We start from the raw sequence: 14,732 nt of genomic DNA on the forward strand, positions 1-14,732 counted from the left end.
TCTAAGGAGCCTTGGGCAATAGACTTGCTTTTCTTATTTTTGTTTCTTTCCTAAACTTTATAGATTTAAGTTATTTCTAAGATGGTCTCGAAGGAAATGCTTTAGTGGAGTCTGAACCCTTAAAGATGAAATGTTTTAAGCCTTATAAAATAATTTATCCATCAAACTTTCTTTCTTTCTTTCTTTTTTTTTTTTTGAGTGAGTAGTTAGGTAATGCATTAACTCTTTTACCTTTGGGGACTTTGGAAGAGAGGTAGGTGAGTTTGATAAAGTACAGGTATCGAGGACCAGCTGGAGACACTATGTATGTCATGCGTGTCCAACATGCAACAACGTAAAAAGGCAGACCTTTAATCAGAACATACTTGCTGCAAAATCATAAAGCAGCTTGGGCTCTTGCCTTTATAGCTCTAACAAATATTATCTATTGCTGTAGTTTTTACTTCTGTCTACACATGGAAAAGTCCATGGACACAGTGCCAGGATAACCTATTAGATATTCATACCCAAGGTTCCTCAAATTCCGTGTGTCCAAATGCACAGATTCCCCCCCTCCCCCAATTTTCCATCTGGTCCTCAAATAGTTTATTTCTTTCTTTATTTTAATTGGAGGCTAATTACTTTATAATATTGTAGTGGTTTTGCCATAGACTGACATGAATCAGCCATGGGTATACATGTGTTCCCCATCCCGAACCCCCTCCCTCTACCAGACATTGTGGAAATTAACAAGCTCTTTAGGGATTATCCTTTCTTCCAACCACCACTACCTTAGTGTAGGATTTCCTTGCTCTTCATCTGGACTAATGTAAAGATTCTTCAACTTTTCTCCAACCCACATTTATTTTTCTTCATACAGCTATTCTGCTACTGATGTAAACTTTTCTTAAGTTAAATCTGTTCACAAACTATGCCAGTTTATAATCATTAATTGTCTTCTTCTTATCATGTGTAGTTTAATTTCCAAAATCTGCCCCATGAAATGATCATCATTGCCCTACCAAAAAAAAAAAAGTATATTCAAAATAAAGTAGGTTTCCTTTATCCAGTAGATTGGGAAATGTTGTAGATTTAATCTCTTTTAAAAATATTATGTCAAAAGCATTGGAAAATTGAACCACACAGAAACCTACCTGACTCTGATATAAATTTCTCATGACTGGGTCTACGTATATACTTAGCCTCTTCTCTCATTGCCTCACTGTTGTGTTTGTGACAACATACTATAGCTCACCACGTATTTGTTATTTAGTCTCTTTAAAAGCTTTTGAGAAAAATACAGTACTCTTAAAAGCAGGGACTATACTTTCTGCATCTCTTTATCTCCATAACCTATAATGCCTGCTATACAGTTGATTCTCAATAAATGTGTGATGATGGAATGGGTGAATGGATGATAAACTCCTTCGCAGGTAGACTGTCATCTTGTTTTGCTTTAGGTGATGAGGCTGAAAAGTTCTACAGCTTAAGTTTGTTTAAAGGAACAGTCAGTGTAGAGTGACAATACCAAGTGTCTATGGCTTTCTCTTCTGTTTTCATTACTTGCCTAAGGGAATATTGACTCTTCACACCTGAGGTTTCCAGTAATCAATGAATCCTCAAGCCTTGAGGAAGTCATATTGGGAGCCTTTCCTTTGGAGAAAAAGAGGGAGACAATTTAAGTCTGGTCTTAAACTTTACTCTCTGGACAATTTTCCTCTGCTTCCTCCTACTCCTTTTCTTTTTTGTTTTTTTTAAATTCAAGGATATAAATTATTCATTTGAGAATATTTCATATTTCACAGTATTCAAAATAATTCCTTAAACTCAAGGGATTTCTTTTTCTTTGAATTTTTCATATAGCTCTTTGGGTCTTTTAAGGTTATTTATTCCTTATGGGATAAGAACGGCAAAGATGACTACGGGTCAGTGAGGATCAGAACAGTCCTTCATTGAAAGAGGTCTCTGAAGCCTGGGAAAGATTGTTGCAAACTTCTTTTCATAACACAAGTTTGATAAGTTGGTTTCTTAATTAATATAACAGGGTCAAGGTATTGAGACACTTAACACAAATAAGTTGTTTTTTCCCATTACTCTCATTATTATAATATTCATTTTTTAAAAGGTTTGGGGGAATAGAGTATACATTAGATGTTATAGGACATAAAATGGACTGCTATTCATGATAACATCTCCAAAGTCTTCAAGGAGCCCTCACGGAGAAATTAAAACTGCCTCCATATAAGCAAGCAATGATTCTGATAAACAGGAAATAAGCATTAAAGAAGCTGCAAATACTGAGGGAAAACAAATGGTAAAATAATAATAATAATAATGAATAAACTGCTGAAGCCTAGAACAGCAGAATAGCTAAACTGGGTCAGGGAGGAGCCTGAGTTGGCTATTATATATATTTGCTAAGACTTGACAGTAAAAGGAGGACATTATATGAGTCATAAGGGAACTCTGATATGATTATTAAATGAAGACTTTTTCAGTAGATGATGAATACTCACTTAACTTGCCCATGATAATTAGAGCAGAAACTATTCCTTGGAGTGAGAAAAGTCTATAAAGTTGTCCTTATTGTTTTAGGCAAATTAATATTTAATACAACTGATTTTTTATAAAAGAAGATTAAACTTAGAGGAAAGATGGCTATTAATTTTTACACAACTCAATGATTATTTATTTGCTTCCCTCATACTTGGGGTTACCTATTTAGATTTTAAAAGGATACTACTATTATTACTCCTCCTCCTCCTAATATTTATATTACAAATATTATTTATGTTTTGATTTCAGACAGGAGGATCCCAGAGGTAGTGACTTTCTGAATGCGCTAACTCAGTGTAAAGATTTCTTTTAGTGTAATAACTACTGCCACTTTATTTTACTCTCTCTACTGAGTCACGCACTGCCTAAGTATCCTATAGATATTTCTATTCCTTATAATGATCTTCCATGAGAAGTATTATGAATGAGCCTCATTTATAACTAACCTAAAGCTCAAACTGATTACGTGGATTTCACAATGTCATGCAACTAGTATGTTCCAGTCTTACTAAAAGTCAATGTTCCACTTTCTAAACAAGATGTATATATTTTTACACTGAGAAATTATCATCCTGCCTCTACCTATATATTTTCAGGACTGGAAAATGTTCTGTGTACTTTAGTCTAATGAATTATCAGATATTCTGATCAGCAGTTTCTTTATTGCTAATTAAAATTTCAACTTCATGTTCTTTAGATTTGATGATTATTTCCAGAGGTTCCACTTTCATAGACAACCTATAATTTCTTATGAGGAGTGCTAAAAGACTACAATATTAAATAAAGTAAATAAGAATGCAACTATTTTGCTTAAATTATGAACTTGAACCAGGCCATGATGCATTTTGCTGCTGCTGCTAAGTCGCTTCAGTCGTGTCCAACTCTTCAACCCCATAGACGGCAGCCCACCAAGCTCCCCCGTCCCTGGGATTCTGCAGGCAAGAACACTGGAGTGGGTTGCCATTGCCTTCTCTGATGATGCATCTTAGCCCTCACTTATTGGCTCTCCAGACATAGTTACATGGCAGTAGTGTTATTCACAATGTGAAAATTTTGGCAAGACGAACTCCACAAGTTTCTCTCATACTTGGTATATTTTTATGGGTTAATTGAGGACCAATAAAGCCTTTGAGCTTGCAAGCAGTTTTAATAGGTCATTTCATCAGACATTTCATCTAATTCTTGAGAACTTTCTAGAAATGCCTTACAAGTGAATGTAACTATCTACATTAACACATGTGCCAAAACCATACAGTACTGATTTTCTGATTTTATAGGTGAGGGATTTGAAACAGATTGATGCAAGTTGCACATCTCAATAGTTTTTGTGCAAGTATTTGGAACTAGATCTAACTGATTCTTTCTTGTACAACACATTATCTAACAAAAACAAAACATAAGCAAATCAAATTGTTGATTGCTTCTGTTACACAGATTCTGAATGAGAGAAGGCTTTTGTTTTTTAAGTTGATGATTTTGTTTTATTCTCTATATATCAGTGAGTTGGAATGAATCATTGACTGAGTAACTCCTGAGTGTCTCCAGAGAACTCTGAATGTTTGACTGATAAAATCAACATATAATGGATGAGTTTAGAAATACATATAGCCTTCTAAAGGAGAATGAATCGTTCCCAAGGCGGAGTTCCAAGTTCCAAGACTTGACTCATTGGTATAAGCTAAGTAAAGAAGAAAAAAAAAAAAATGTGTCAAGAGAAAATAAGTTGTCAGCAATGGAAGCTCAGAAAATTGCAGAGGGAAGAAAACCAGTAATAGCAGTATATATCCAGACACTGTCCAGGGAAAGAAAAATTGAATCTGGATGATGTGAGTCTTGTCTCAGGAAAACTCAGTGCTCGTCTTCAGTCCAAGCCCCTCATGTTAGCTATGCCCTTTCCTAGGAAGAGGATTGTTACTAGGAGTGGTCAAGTTTGAAAGCAGTGATTTGACCATGTTTCCTTAGAGATATAGCTTTAGTTTAAGAAAAAGTCTTCACCAGAATAAAAGCCTCTTCTATATTTCCTTGAAATTATTTTCTTTGCACAAAGCTAGCAAGACAGTCCTGGGTCCATGGGCTACTGATTTACCTGAATGGGACCAAAGTCAAGCTATCTCTAGGCTTTAGGACAAACTATCTCCTTCACTATGGATAGTATATTCAAAATTATCTGTACGTTGCAATTGAAGTAACATGACCTGAGATTTAGTAATGGTTTAACTAAGACCAGAGTAGACTATTCTGCCTACTATGATGCTAAGTTCTATGTTGCTGCTAGCCTTCCAAATTATCTAGAATAATCAAGAGTAGGGTGACAAATAGTTGTTAGCTCAACATAACAGAAATTTGCTGTTCATATTAAAGCCTGATTACAGCTTGGCAGAAGAAGGTGGTGGCAGTATGTATCCATGGATGCATGTGTTACAGGGGTGACCGCTTCCCTGCCTTGTCATTCATGAACCAAGACTATGGCAGCTGTGACATCTCCAATTTGTAGCACCCAGGATTTACTTTGGAATCATCTTCTTCCCCAAGTTGAAAGGAGAAAAACTCATAAAGAAACAAATGGAAAGATTTTATAGTTATAGTTGGCACACATCACTTTTATTCATATTCTATTAGCTATAACTCAATCGCATGACCAATTTAACTGCAAAGGACAATGGGTAAGGTAGTCTGGCTCTGTGCCCAGGAAGAAGAGGAGAAAAGATTTTGTCAATACCATTCACTGCCAGCTATACAAAAGGGTTTCTACTTGTAAAGTAGCTAAGACCACAGAAGGAGTATGGGGTTGAGTACATTATTTTCTCAGTTACTCCAAAATGATTGTGTGTGTGTGTGTGTGTGTGTGTGTGTGTGTGGCATGTCTGTTGTTTTTCTAGCATTTATTTTCTCCTGTATATCCCTGTTCTTTTCTGATAAAATTTAGTAGAAGAGACACATGTTTTTGAGGGGATGATCTGAAATGGAAGACCAGCTCTTCTACTTTCTATCTGTAAAACCACATCAAGTTTTAGTTTCCTCATCAGCAAAATGAGGGTAATGTCCAGGCTGTGGAGGCTGGTCTTGAATGAGATCTGACGCTGGATAATTCTGTATTTTGGACACATTTTCTCACGATAGAACAATCTGGTCATTAGAAAGTGGGGAATCATGTTTCGGGTCTTGATTGAAAAGAATCACTTGAAATGCCCATTTTTGTTTGTTTTATTTCTTGATTTTTTTTCCTTTCATCAGCTTTATTATGAATACTTTATGTATAATAAAATCAGCAATTTTAAGCATACTATTTGATAAAGTTTGACAAATATATACAGTAGTGTGACAGCAATCATTAAGAGAAAATATTTACATTTATTTCCAAATGCTCCCTTATGCACCACTGCATTCAGCACCTTCCTTTCTGCCTCTGAACCCTGACACCCATTGATCTGATTTCTGTCACTATGGCTTTTTCTTTTCTAGACTGTCATATTAATAAAATCATAAAGTTTGTTTTTATGTCTGGCCTCTTTTACTTGACAAAATACTTTAGAGATTTATCTATGTTTTGTGCAAAGCAATAGTTCACCCCTTTGTTGCTAAGTAGTATTCTATTGTATAGAAATACCAAGTTTGTCTATGAACTCTATTCATTCATAGATTGATGAAAATTTCTGTTACTTTCGAGTCTGCTTACTATGAATACATCTGCTCTGAACAGTGGAGTGTAAGTCTCTGTGTGGAGTTACGTCTTGATTTCTCTTAGGTAAATGCCTAGGAATATGCCTGCAGTGTCAATCTTGCTTTGTATTGATGCTGGCTAATTTATATGTGTTTCTAAATCTGGTTTCCTTTCTGATTCTGTGTTGGGGAGGAAACTGCTTTGTGCAAAAGGAAATAAATTTTGATCACTGAAATGGGGTAAACCTTTACTTAACACCTTGCTTGCTTTATACATACAGCAATCTCTAAAGTCTAGTCAAGTCTGATGGAGAAATAGCAATATAATAGCTATACTTAGCTAAGTTTCTTCCACTTACTAAACACTAAGCTTTGGTGATGGACAGGGAGGCGTGGCATGCTGCGATTCATGGGGTGGCAAAGAGTCAGACACGACTGAGCGACTGAAATGAAGTGAAATGAATGAAGCTATGGTTGTAACAACAGCAATAAGTATTTAAGCCTCAAGTATTTAACTCTACTACTTATATATTTTCGTATCATTTTTTAACATGCAGAAAGTAAAATATAAAAATGATTAAGTTTGTCCAAGATCATCAGTTAAAAAGGGGTGCAGACTGGAATTCAAATCCAGATCTACCTGATTTCTAATCCCATACATTTCCCATTTGTCTTAGTATGAATATCATGGACTGAGCGGGTGGCTTATATAACAGACATTTCTTTCTCATAGTTCTGGAAACTAGGTAGTCTAAAATCAAGGTGTCAACAGATTTGCTATCCTATGAGGAATCACTTCCCAGTTCATAGACAGACTTGCTTTTACTGTGTCATCAGATTTAGGAAATGGGTAAATGCTACCTCTGGAGTCTTTTTTATAGGGTTGTTGATCCCATGCAGAGCCTTCATGACCTAATCATCTCCTGTAGGCCTTACTTTCAAATATTTTAATATCAGTACTGAGTTTCAAATATGAATCTGCATGAGACACATTCAGTCCTATAGTATTACTGATCTGTATATTTGATTTTGTAAAACTAAAGGACAACTTTCTGAAAATGGACGTCCACTTATGGCTCTGTCTGTGAGAAGAGCCATCAGCATGCCTGGAGGCTCTTCTCTTCCTCACAGGTGTCCTCTACCTATGACAGAGCACGCAGGACAAGTATTGCCCAGAATTACTTTCTGTATCACATAAAGGTCCATTTGGATCTTTGAGAGTAGTTTTCATAAGATTCTTTCTTAATACAAGATTAAAAAAAAATAACAGATAAACTTGGCACTTTAAATAAATACTATTATAGTTGACCTGATATTAGAGAAGTTTCCTAAAAGTTAATCATCACTTGAACAAGGCAAGAGTATGTCTTCCAATAGACAAACTTCTCAGCCACAAGAAACAATCCCTAAAACTGCTCCTAATTCTTTTTTTCCCTTCCTTGTACATATATCATATCAAACCGACTCTCCAACACTTAGCCTCAAGAGTGTTTCAGTATCTAGGCAATAACAAAAAGACAATGATGGGAATACTGTGTATCTTTTAAAGTGTCTGATCTTTATAAAAAACATTAAAATATTTTAGCTACTCTATGCCTTTCATACAAGCCAAAAATAGTGTTTTGCCCATGAAGAGTTCTCCAACAAGTACTTGTTCTAGAGCACAAGGTCAATTTGTCATCTTTTCTTCCATTAATTTGAATGACACCATCCCAGAATCATGCAATTATTTTCTGTCAGTAAGAACCTTTTGTTGCAGCCAATGGCTGAGAGAGAGATTCTGCACAAGTGTAATCTCAAATAGCATCATCAAGTCATTTCATAAAATAGATTCAACTTTAAAATATTCCATTAAGTTATTCAATATATGATTTTTTATCAAGCAGGGTGGGTGGTCTAAGCAAGCAAGATTAGACTCATTTGACTGGTATTTGAGGTGTCTGAGCAGGCATAGGAGGGCCTAGAGGAGCTATCCCATGTTGAAGGTCAGGAACGGCGGCAGTAAGGAGATACCCCTCATCCAAGGTAAGAGAAACCCAAGTAAGATGGTGGTGCTGCAAGAGGGAATCAGAGGGCAGACACACTGAAACCATACTCACAGAAAACTACTCAATCTAATCACACTAGGACCACAGCCTTGTCTAACTCAATGAAACCAAGCCATGCCTGCAGGGAAACCCAAGATGGGTGGGTTATGGTGGAGAGATCTGACAGAATGTGGTCCAGTGGAGAAGGGAATGGCAAGCCACTTCAGTATTCTTGCCTTGAGAACCCCATAAACAGTATGAAAAGGCAAAATGATAGGATACCGAAAGAGGAACTCCCCAGGTCAGTAGGTGCCCAGTATGTTACTGGAGATCAGTGGAGAAATAACTCCAGAAAGAATGAAGGGATGGAGCCAAAGCAAAAACAATACCCAGCTGTGGATGTGACTGGTGATAGAAGCAAGATCCAATGCTGTAAAGAGGAATATTGCATAGGAACCTGGAATGTCAGGTCCATGAATCAAGGCAGATTGGAAGTGGTCAAACAAGAGACGGTAAGGATAAACATCGACATTCTAGGAATCAGTGAAATAAAATGAACTGGAATGGGTGAATTTAACTCAGATGACCATTATATCTACTACTGCAGGCAGGAATCCCTCAGAAGAAATGGAGTAGCCATCATGGTCAACAAAAGAGTCTGAAATGCAGTACTTGGATGAAATCTCAAAAACGAGAGAATGATCTCTGTTCATCTCCAAGGCAAACCATTCACTATCACAGTTATCCAAGTCTATGCCCCAACCAGTAACGCTGAAGAAACTGAAGTTGAAAGGATTTGTGAAGACCTACAAGACCTTTTAGAACTAACACCCAAAAAAGATATCCTTTTCATTATAGGGAACTGGAATGCAAAAGTAGGAAGTCAAGAAACACCTGGACTAACATGCAAATTTAGCCTTGGAATGTGGAATGAAGCAGGGCAAAGACTAACAGAGTTTTGCCAGGAAAATGCACTGGTCATAGCAAACACCCTCTTCCAACAACACAAGAGAAGACTCTACACATGGACATCACCAGATGGTCAACACTGAAATCAGATTGATTATATTCTTTGCAGCCAAAGATGGAGAAGCTCTACACAGTCAACAAAAACAAGACCAGGAGCTGACTGTGGCTCAGATCATGAACTCCTCATTGCCAAATTCAGACTGAAATTGAAGAAAGAAGGAAAAAGCGCTAGACCATTCAGGTATGACCTAAATCAAATCCCTTATGATTATACAGTGGAAGTGAGAAATAGATTTAAGGGCCTAGATTTGATAGATAGAGTGCCTGATGAACTATGGAATGTCTCATGACATTGTTCAGGAGACAGGGATCAAGATTATCCCCATGGAAAAGAAATGCAAAAAAGCAAAATGGCTATCTGGGGAGGGCTTAGAAATAGCTGTGAAAAGAAGAGAAGTGAAAAGCAAAGGAGAAAAGGAAAGATATAAGCATCTGAATGCAGAGTTCCAAAGAATAGCAAGAAGAGATAAGAAAGCCTTCTTCAGCAATCAATGCAAAGAAATAGAGGAAAACAACAGAATGGAAAAGACTAGAGATCTCTTCAACAAAATTAGAGATACCAAGGGAACATTTCCTGCAAAGATGGGCTCGATAAAGGACAGAAATGGTATGGACAAAGGTCCGTCTAGTCAAGGCTATGTTTTTCCTGTGGTCATGTATGGATGTGAGAGTTGGACTGTGAAGAAGGCTGAGAGCCGAAAAATTGATGCTTTTGAACTGTGGTGTTGGAGAAGACTCTTGAGAGTCCCTTGGACTGCAAGGAGATCCAACCAGTCCATTCTGAAGGAGATCAACCCTGGGATTTCTTTGGAAGGAATGATGCTAAAGCTGAAGCTCCAGTACTTTGGCCACCTCAGGCGAAGAGCTGACTCATTGGAAAAGACCCTGATGCTGGGAGGGATTGGGGGCAGGAGGAAAAGGGAACGACCGAGGATGAGATGGCTGGATGGCATCACGGACTAGATGGATGTGAGTCTGAGCGAACTCCAGGAGATGGTGATGGACAGGGAGGCCTGGTGTACTGTGATTCATGGGGTCTCAAAGAGTCGGATACGACTGAGTGACTGAACTGAACTGAACTGAACTGAACTGAGGCAAAAGTGAGAGTATATTATACTATCCTGGCTTCTTCTTCCCTATTCTTTCCTTTCTGCTAAAACTTATCAGAAGAGACGCAGTCTTTGGAGAAGGAGGATCTGGGATGCAGGTCAGCTCTTTCATTTTTCATCTACATGATTTCTTCAAATTTAGCTTCCTCATCAGCCAGATAAATAGGATAAGATATTTACTTACAAGGCAGTCATGAGAATTAAGTGGCTGCATATGTCATTCCCAATGGTTGTAAACATAGAAAGAGAATAAGTTTAAGTGGGGAATAGAAGTTCATTCCTGTGACCAGTAACCATGGGACAGTCATGAAATACTTAAAGATAGAGGACATGCAGGGCCCAGCTGAACAGCCAGATCAGAGGCAATGAGACATGTGAGCTATCAGATATGGGTGATTTTGAAATGCAGAAAGTGATAGCTTTGCCCATGGAGTAGATGTAGAGCCCCAAGACTTGGTGGATAGAGTAGGAACTCAGAACATCAGCTTGTCAGGAATGAGCAGTATTGCCTCAAAGGCAATAAAGAAGAAGATTCCAGAGAGGAAATACATAAACGTGGTCTCTTGCATTTTGGAGAACTGGAGCTGTTGTACTGTGTTACTTTTATGGGGCTTTTACACATTAAAAAAAACAAAAACAAAAACACACACACACTTTGAAAAAACATTGGAGAACACCATAGGAAAACTATAATTGCCTAAACATCTAAGTTTTTGAAGATACTGGTGGCAGCTGGTGGAGCAGCCTTTTCTTCTACTTTCCAGTTTGGAGAGAAATGCTGCCCATAATCTTGCTGGCAGAGGGACTGACCTGAATGTTCTTCTTATAGAAGAGGCTGCTTTGGGAGCAAATGGGAAAGAGACCACCTAGCCTGTCTTGACATTAAAGGTTCCACCCCTTGATCCAGCTTTTCTCCTGACTCCATTCAATGATTCTACTTACTGAGTACTTATCATATAATGTATGGATTGGGCAATTAGGATAAAAATATAATTGAGAAGCAGTCTTTGCCAATAAAATTGTACAAACTGGTAGAAGATAGAGCCAAGCTATTTTATGAAGATAATGCAAAAGAGAATGCCTAACACCAACACTCACCCTAAATTTCTTTATATTTTTTTACACATTTTCATTCTGTTTCAGGCAATATTTCATTTGCAACTACATTGTGATTAAGGTATGCTTATCTCTATTTGCCAATGAGCAAATCAAGCAATGTTAATTTAATTAGCCTGGGACCACAAAGTCAAAAACCAGTGACGATGAAATATTTGCTGGTTCTTTTCCATTGCAAAGGCTGGTTCTTCACATGACATCTTATGCTCTCATTGCCATTAAAAATACAGGAACACTTCATCACAAAATGTTAAATGGGAATGCACTGTTCATCTCTGAATCAAGAGAGATAGAGAGAGAGTAGGGATAGAGAAGGGAAGAAGTCATGGAAAGAAGGACAAAAGGGAGTGAGAGTGAAATGTAGAAGGAAAGAGGGAGAGAACACAAAGACGGAGTGAAGGAAGGAAAAAAAAGGAACTAAGAGATACAGACAATAATGCTTACTTGAGCTACACAACCCTTCCCAGTCCATAATATTTTTAAGAATATTAAAATATTCATCCTCCAGAAAATGAAAGATTATTACACATTGGGATTTCTTCAAAGGGTGACTAAAATCTGTAATAATTAAGTAAAGCAGGAGAAAAACTCCAAAGGAAAATTAAACCAAAGATAAAAAGCAGATGGCATTACTAACAGAATGGCTTTGAAACAAACACACAAATGAAAAATACACACACACACACACACACACACACACATATATGTATATATATAGAAGAGTGAGCAAGGAATGAAGACAGTTGTTTCCATGGTGTGCAGATGTATAATATAAACTTAAGTGTTCAGTTCAGTTCAGTTCATTCGCTCAGTCATGTCCAACTCTTTGCGACCCCATGAATCACAGCACGCCAGGCCTCCCTGTGCATCATCAACTCCCAGAGTTCACTCAAACTCACATCCATCGAGTCGGTGATGCCATCCAGCCATCTCATCCTCTGTTGTTCCCTTTTCCTCCTGCCCCCAATCCCTCCCAGCATGAGAGTCTTTTCCAATGAGTCAACCCTTCATATGAGGTGGCCAAAGTACTGGAGTTTCAGCTTTAGCATCATTCCATCCAAAGAACATCCAGGACTGATCTCCTTTAGAATGGACTGGTTGGATCTCCTTGCAGTCCAAGGGACTCTCAAGAGTCTTCTCCAACACCACAGTTCAAAAGCATCAATTCTTTGATGCTCAGCTTTCTTCACAGTCCAACTCTCACATCCATACATGACCACAGGAAAAACCATAGCCTTGACTAGACAGACCTTTTGTTGGCAAAGTAATGTCTCTGCTTTTCAATATGCTATCTAAGTTGGTCATAACTTTTCTTCCAAGGAGTAAGCGTCTTTTAATTTCATGGCTGCAATCACAATCTGCAGTGATTTTGGAGCCCCCCCCTCCAAAATAAAGTCTGACACTGTTTCCACTGCTTCCCCATCTATATCCCATGAAGTGATGAGATCAGATGATGTACACAGACTCAATAATTTGCCTACCCCACCTCTGTCTCCGCATCTGCAAAATGTGGTAGAAAGATATGGAACCTGGAAGCTTCACTTGAGCCTGGTCCTCACCTCTTATCCCATTATTTGGGAAAATAATTTATATGAATCTCAAAGTCCCCAACCTTAAAACTGAAACAATTAAATTTTCTTCCATATCTATAAAGATTATTTTGATCATTTATCTAAATAAAATGAATTGAGATAGTAGTGGCAAAATGAGTAACAACATGTACTTTGGGGTAAGTCCCCACATTTGAATTCAGGTCCTGCTATTTTATACACAGCAAGCTATTTCACTTCTATAAGCATCATCCCCTTAGACCCAACTTATGAGGGGGTTATAGGGATAGTTTGAGAGAATGAGCATCATGTGCCTTGCACAGTACCCAGTAAGCAGTAAATTTGCAATAAATGCTATTTGATGATTGTAATAATGATGATGGCAATGGTGCTCTAGAGACAAAAGGCAGTGACAAAAATGATGCCTTAGCTGGTGAAGATGTAATGCCATTTGGAAAGCCTTCCCTCCCTGCTTCCTGATCCCTGGAGATTGGAATGCCCTCCTCTATGTCACTAGATGATTTTTGAAAAAACCCCACTAGAGATTTTATTACATGTTCCTGTTGCCACTGAATTTTCTGCCTTTCTTTCTCGCTAATCTATGAGCACCATGAAGTTCTGAGTCTCTTGTATTCCCTCATTGCCTTGGACACATTAGGCTCTCAAGGAATATCTGTAAAACAGCTGAATCAACTGAGATAAATCCAGATAGCACACTGTAAACTCTATAGCAGTATAAGAATGTTCACTAGCCTTACTGTGGTTCTTTATATAGATTTTTGCTCCTAGTCAATTAGTCTTCCAAATAATAAGCCCTTTGTGTGTTAGGCAGGTGTCCAATATTACCACACTTGTGACTATGAAAACAGCTGCTCTTTGATACAAAAGAAAGTAGGAAGAAATCAACTGGAAGCTGGAGGCATTTAACACAACATGAAAGTATAAAATTCAAACAATATAAACCTTGCTGATGAAATTGTAGTCTTGGAATAATGGCATTAGCATCTCCTGGAGTCTTATTAGAAAAGAAAAATTTAGGTCCCATATGAGACCCACAAAACCAGAATCTGCATTTTAAGCAAATCCTCACGGGATTCCTACACATGTTGCATTTGAGAAGATCTGCTCTACATCCTTGGGCACACTTGATGGACAGGAAGGAAGCCTTCTTCTTCTGGACTTTCTTTAAGAAAAGCCATGTGATGGTGATGAAGGAAACAGAAGTTTCAGTTTGGTTCAGTCAGTCATGTCTGACTCTTTGCGACCCCATGAATCGCAGCACGCCAGGCCTCCCAGTCCATCACCAACTCCCAGAGTTCACTCAAACTCACGTCCATTGAGTCGGTGATGCCATCCAGCCATCTCATCCTCTGTTGTTCCCTTTTCCTCCTGCCCCCAATCCCTCCCAGCATCAGAGTCTTTTAAAATGAGTCAACTCTTCGCATGAGGTGGCCAAAGTACTGGAGTTTCAGCTTTAGCATCATTCCTTCCAATGAACACCCAGGACTGATCTCCTTTAGAATGGACTGGTTGGATCTCCTTGCAGTCCAAGGGACTCTCAAGAGTCCTCTCCAGCACCACAGTTCAAAAGCATCAATTCTTTGGTACTCAGCTTTCTTCACAGTCCAACTCTCACATCCATACATGACCACAGGAAAAACCATAGCCTTGACCAGACAGACCTTTGTTGGCAAAGGAATGTCTCT

Source organism: Capricornis sumatraensis, chromosome 8, assembly GCF_032405125.1.
Source record: "Capricornis sumatraensis isolate serow.1 chromosome 8, serow.2, whole genome shotgun sequence".
Lineage (NCBI taxonomy): Eukaryota > Metazoa > Chordata > Mammalia > Artiodactyla > Bovidae > Capricornis > Capricornis sumatraensis.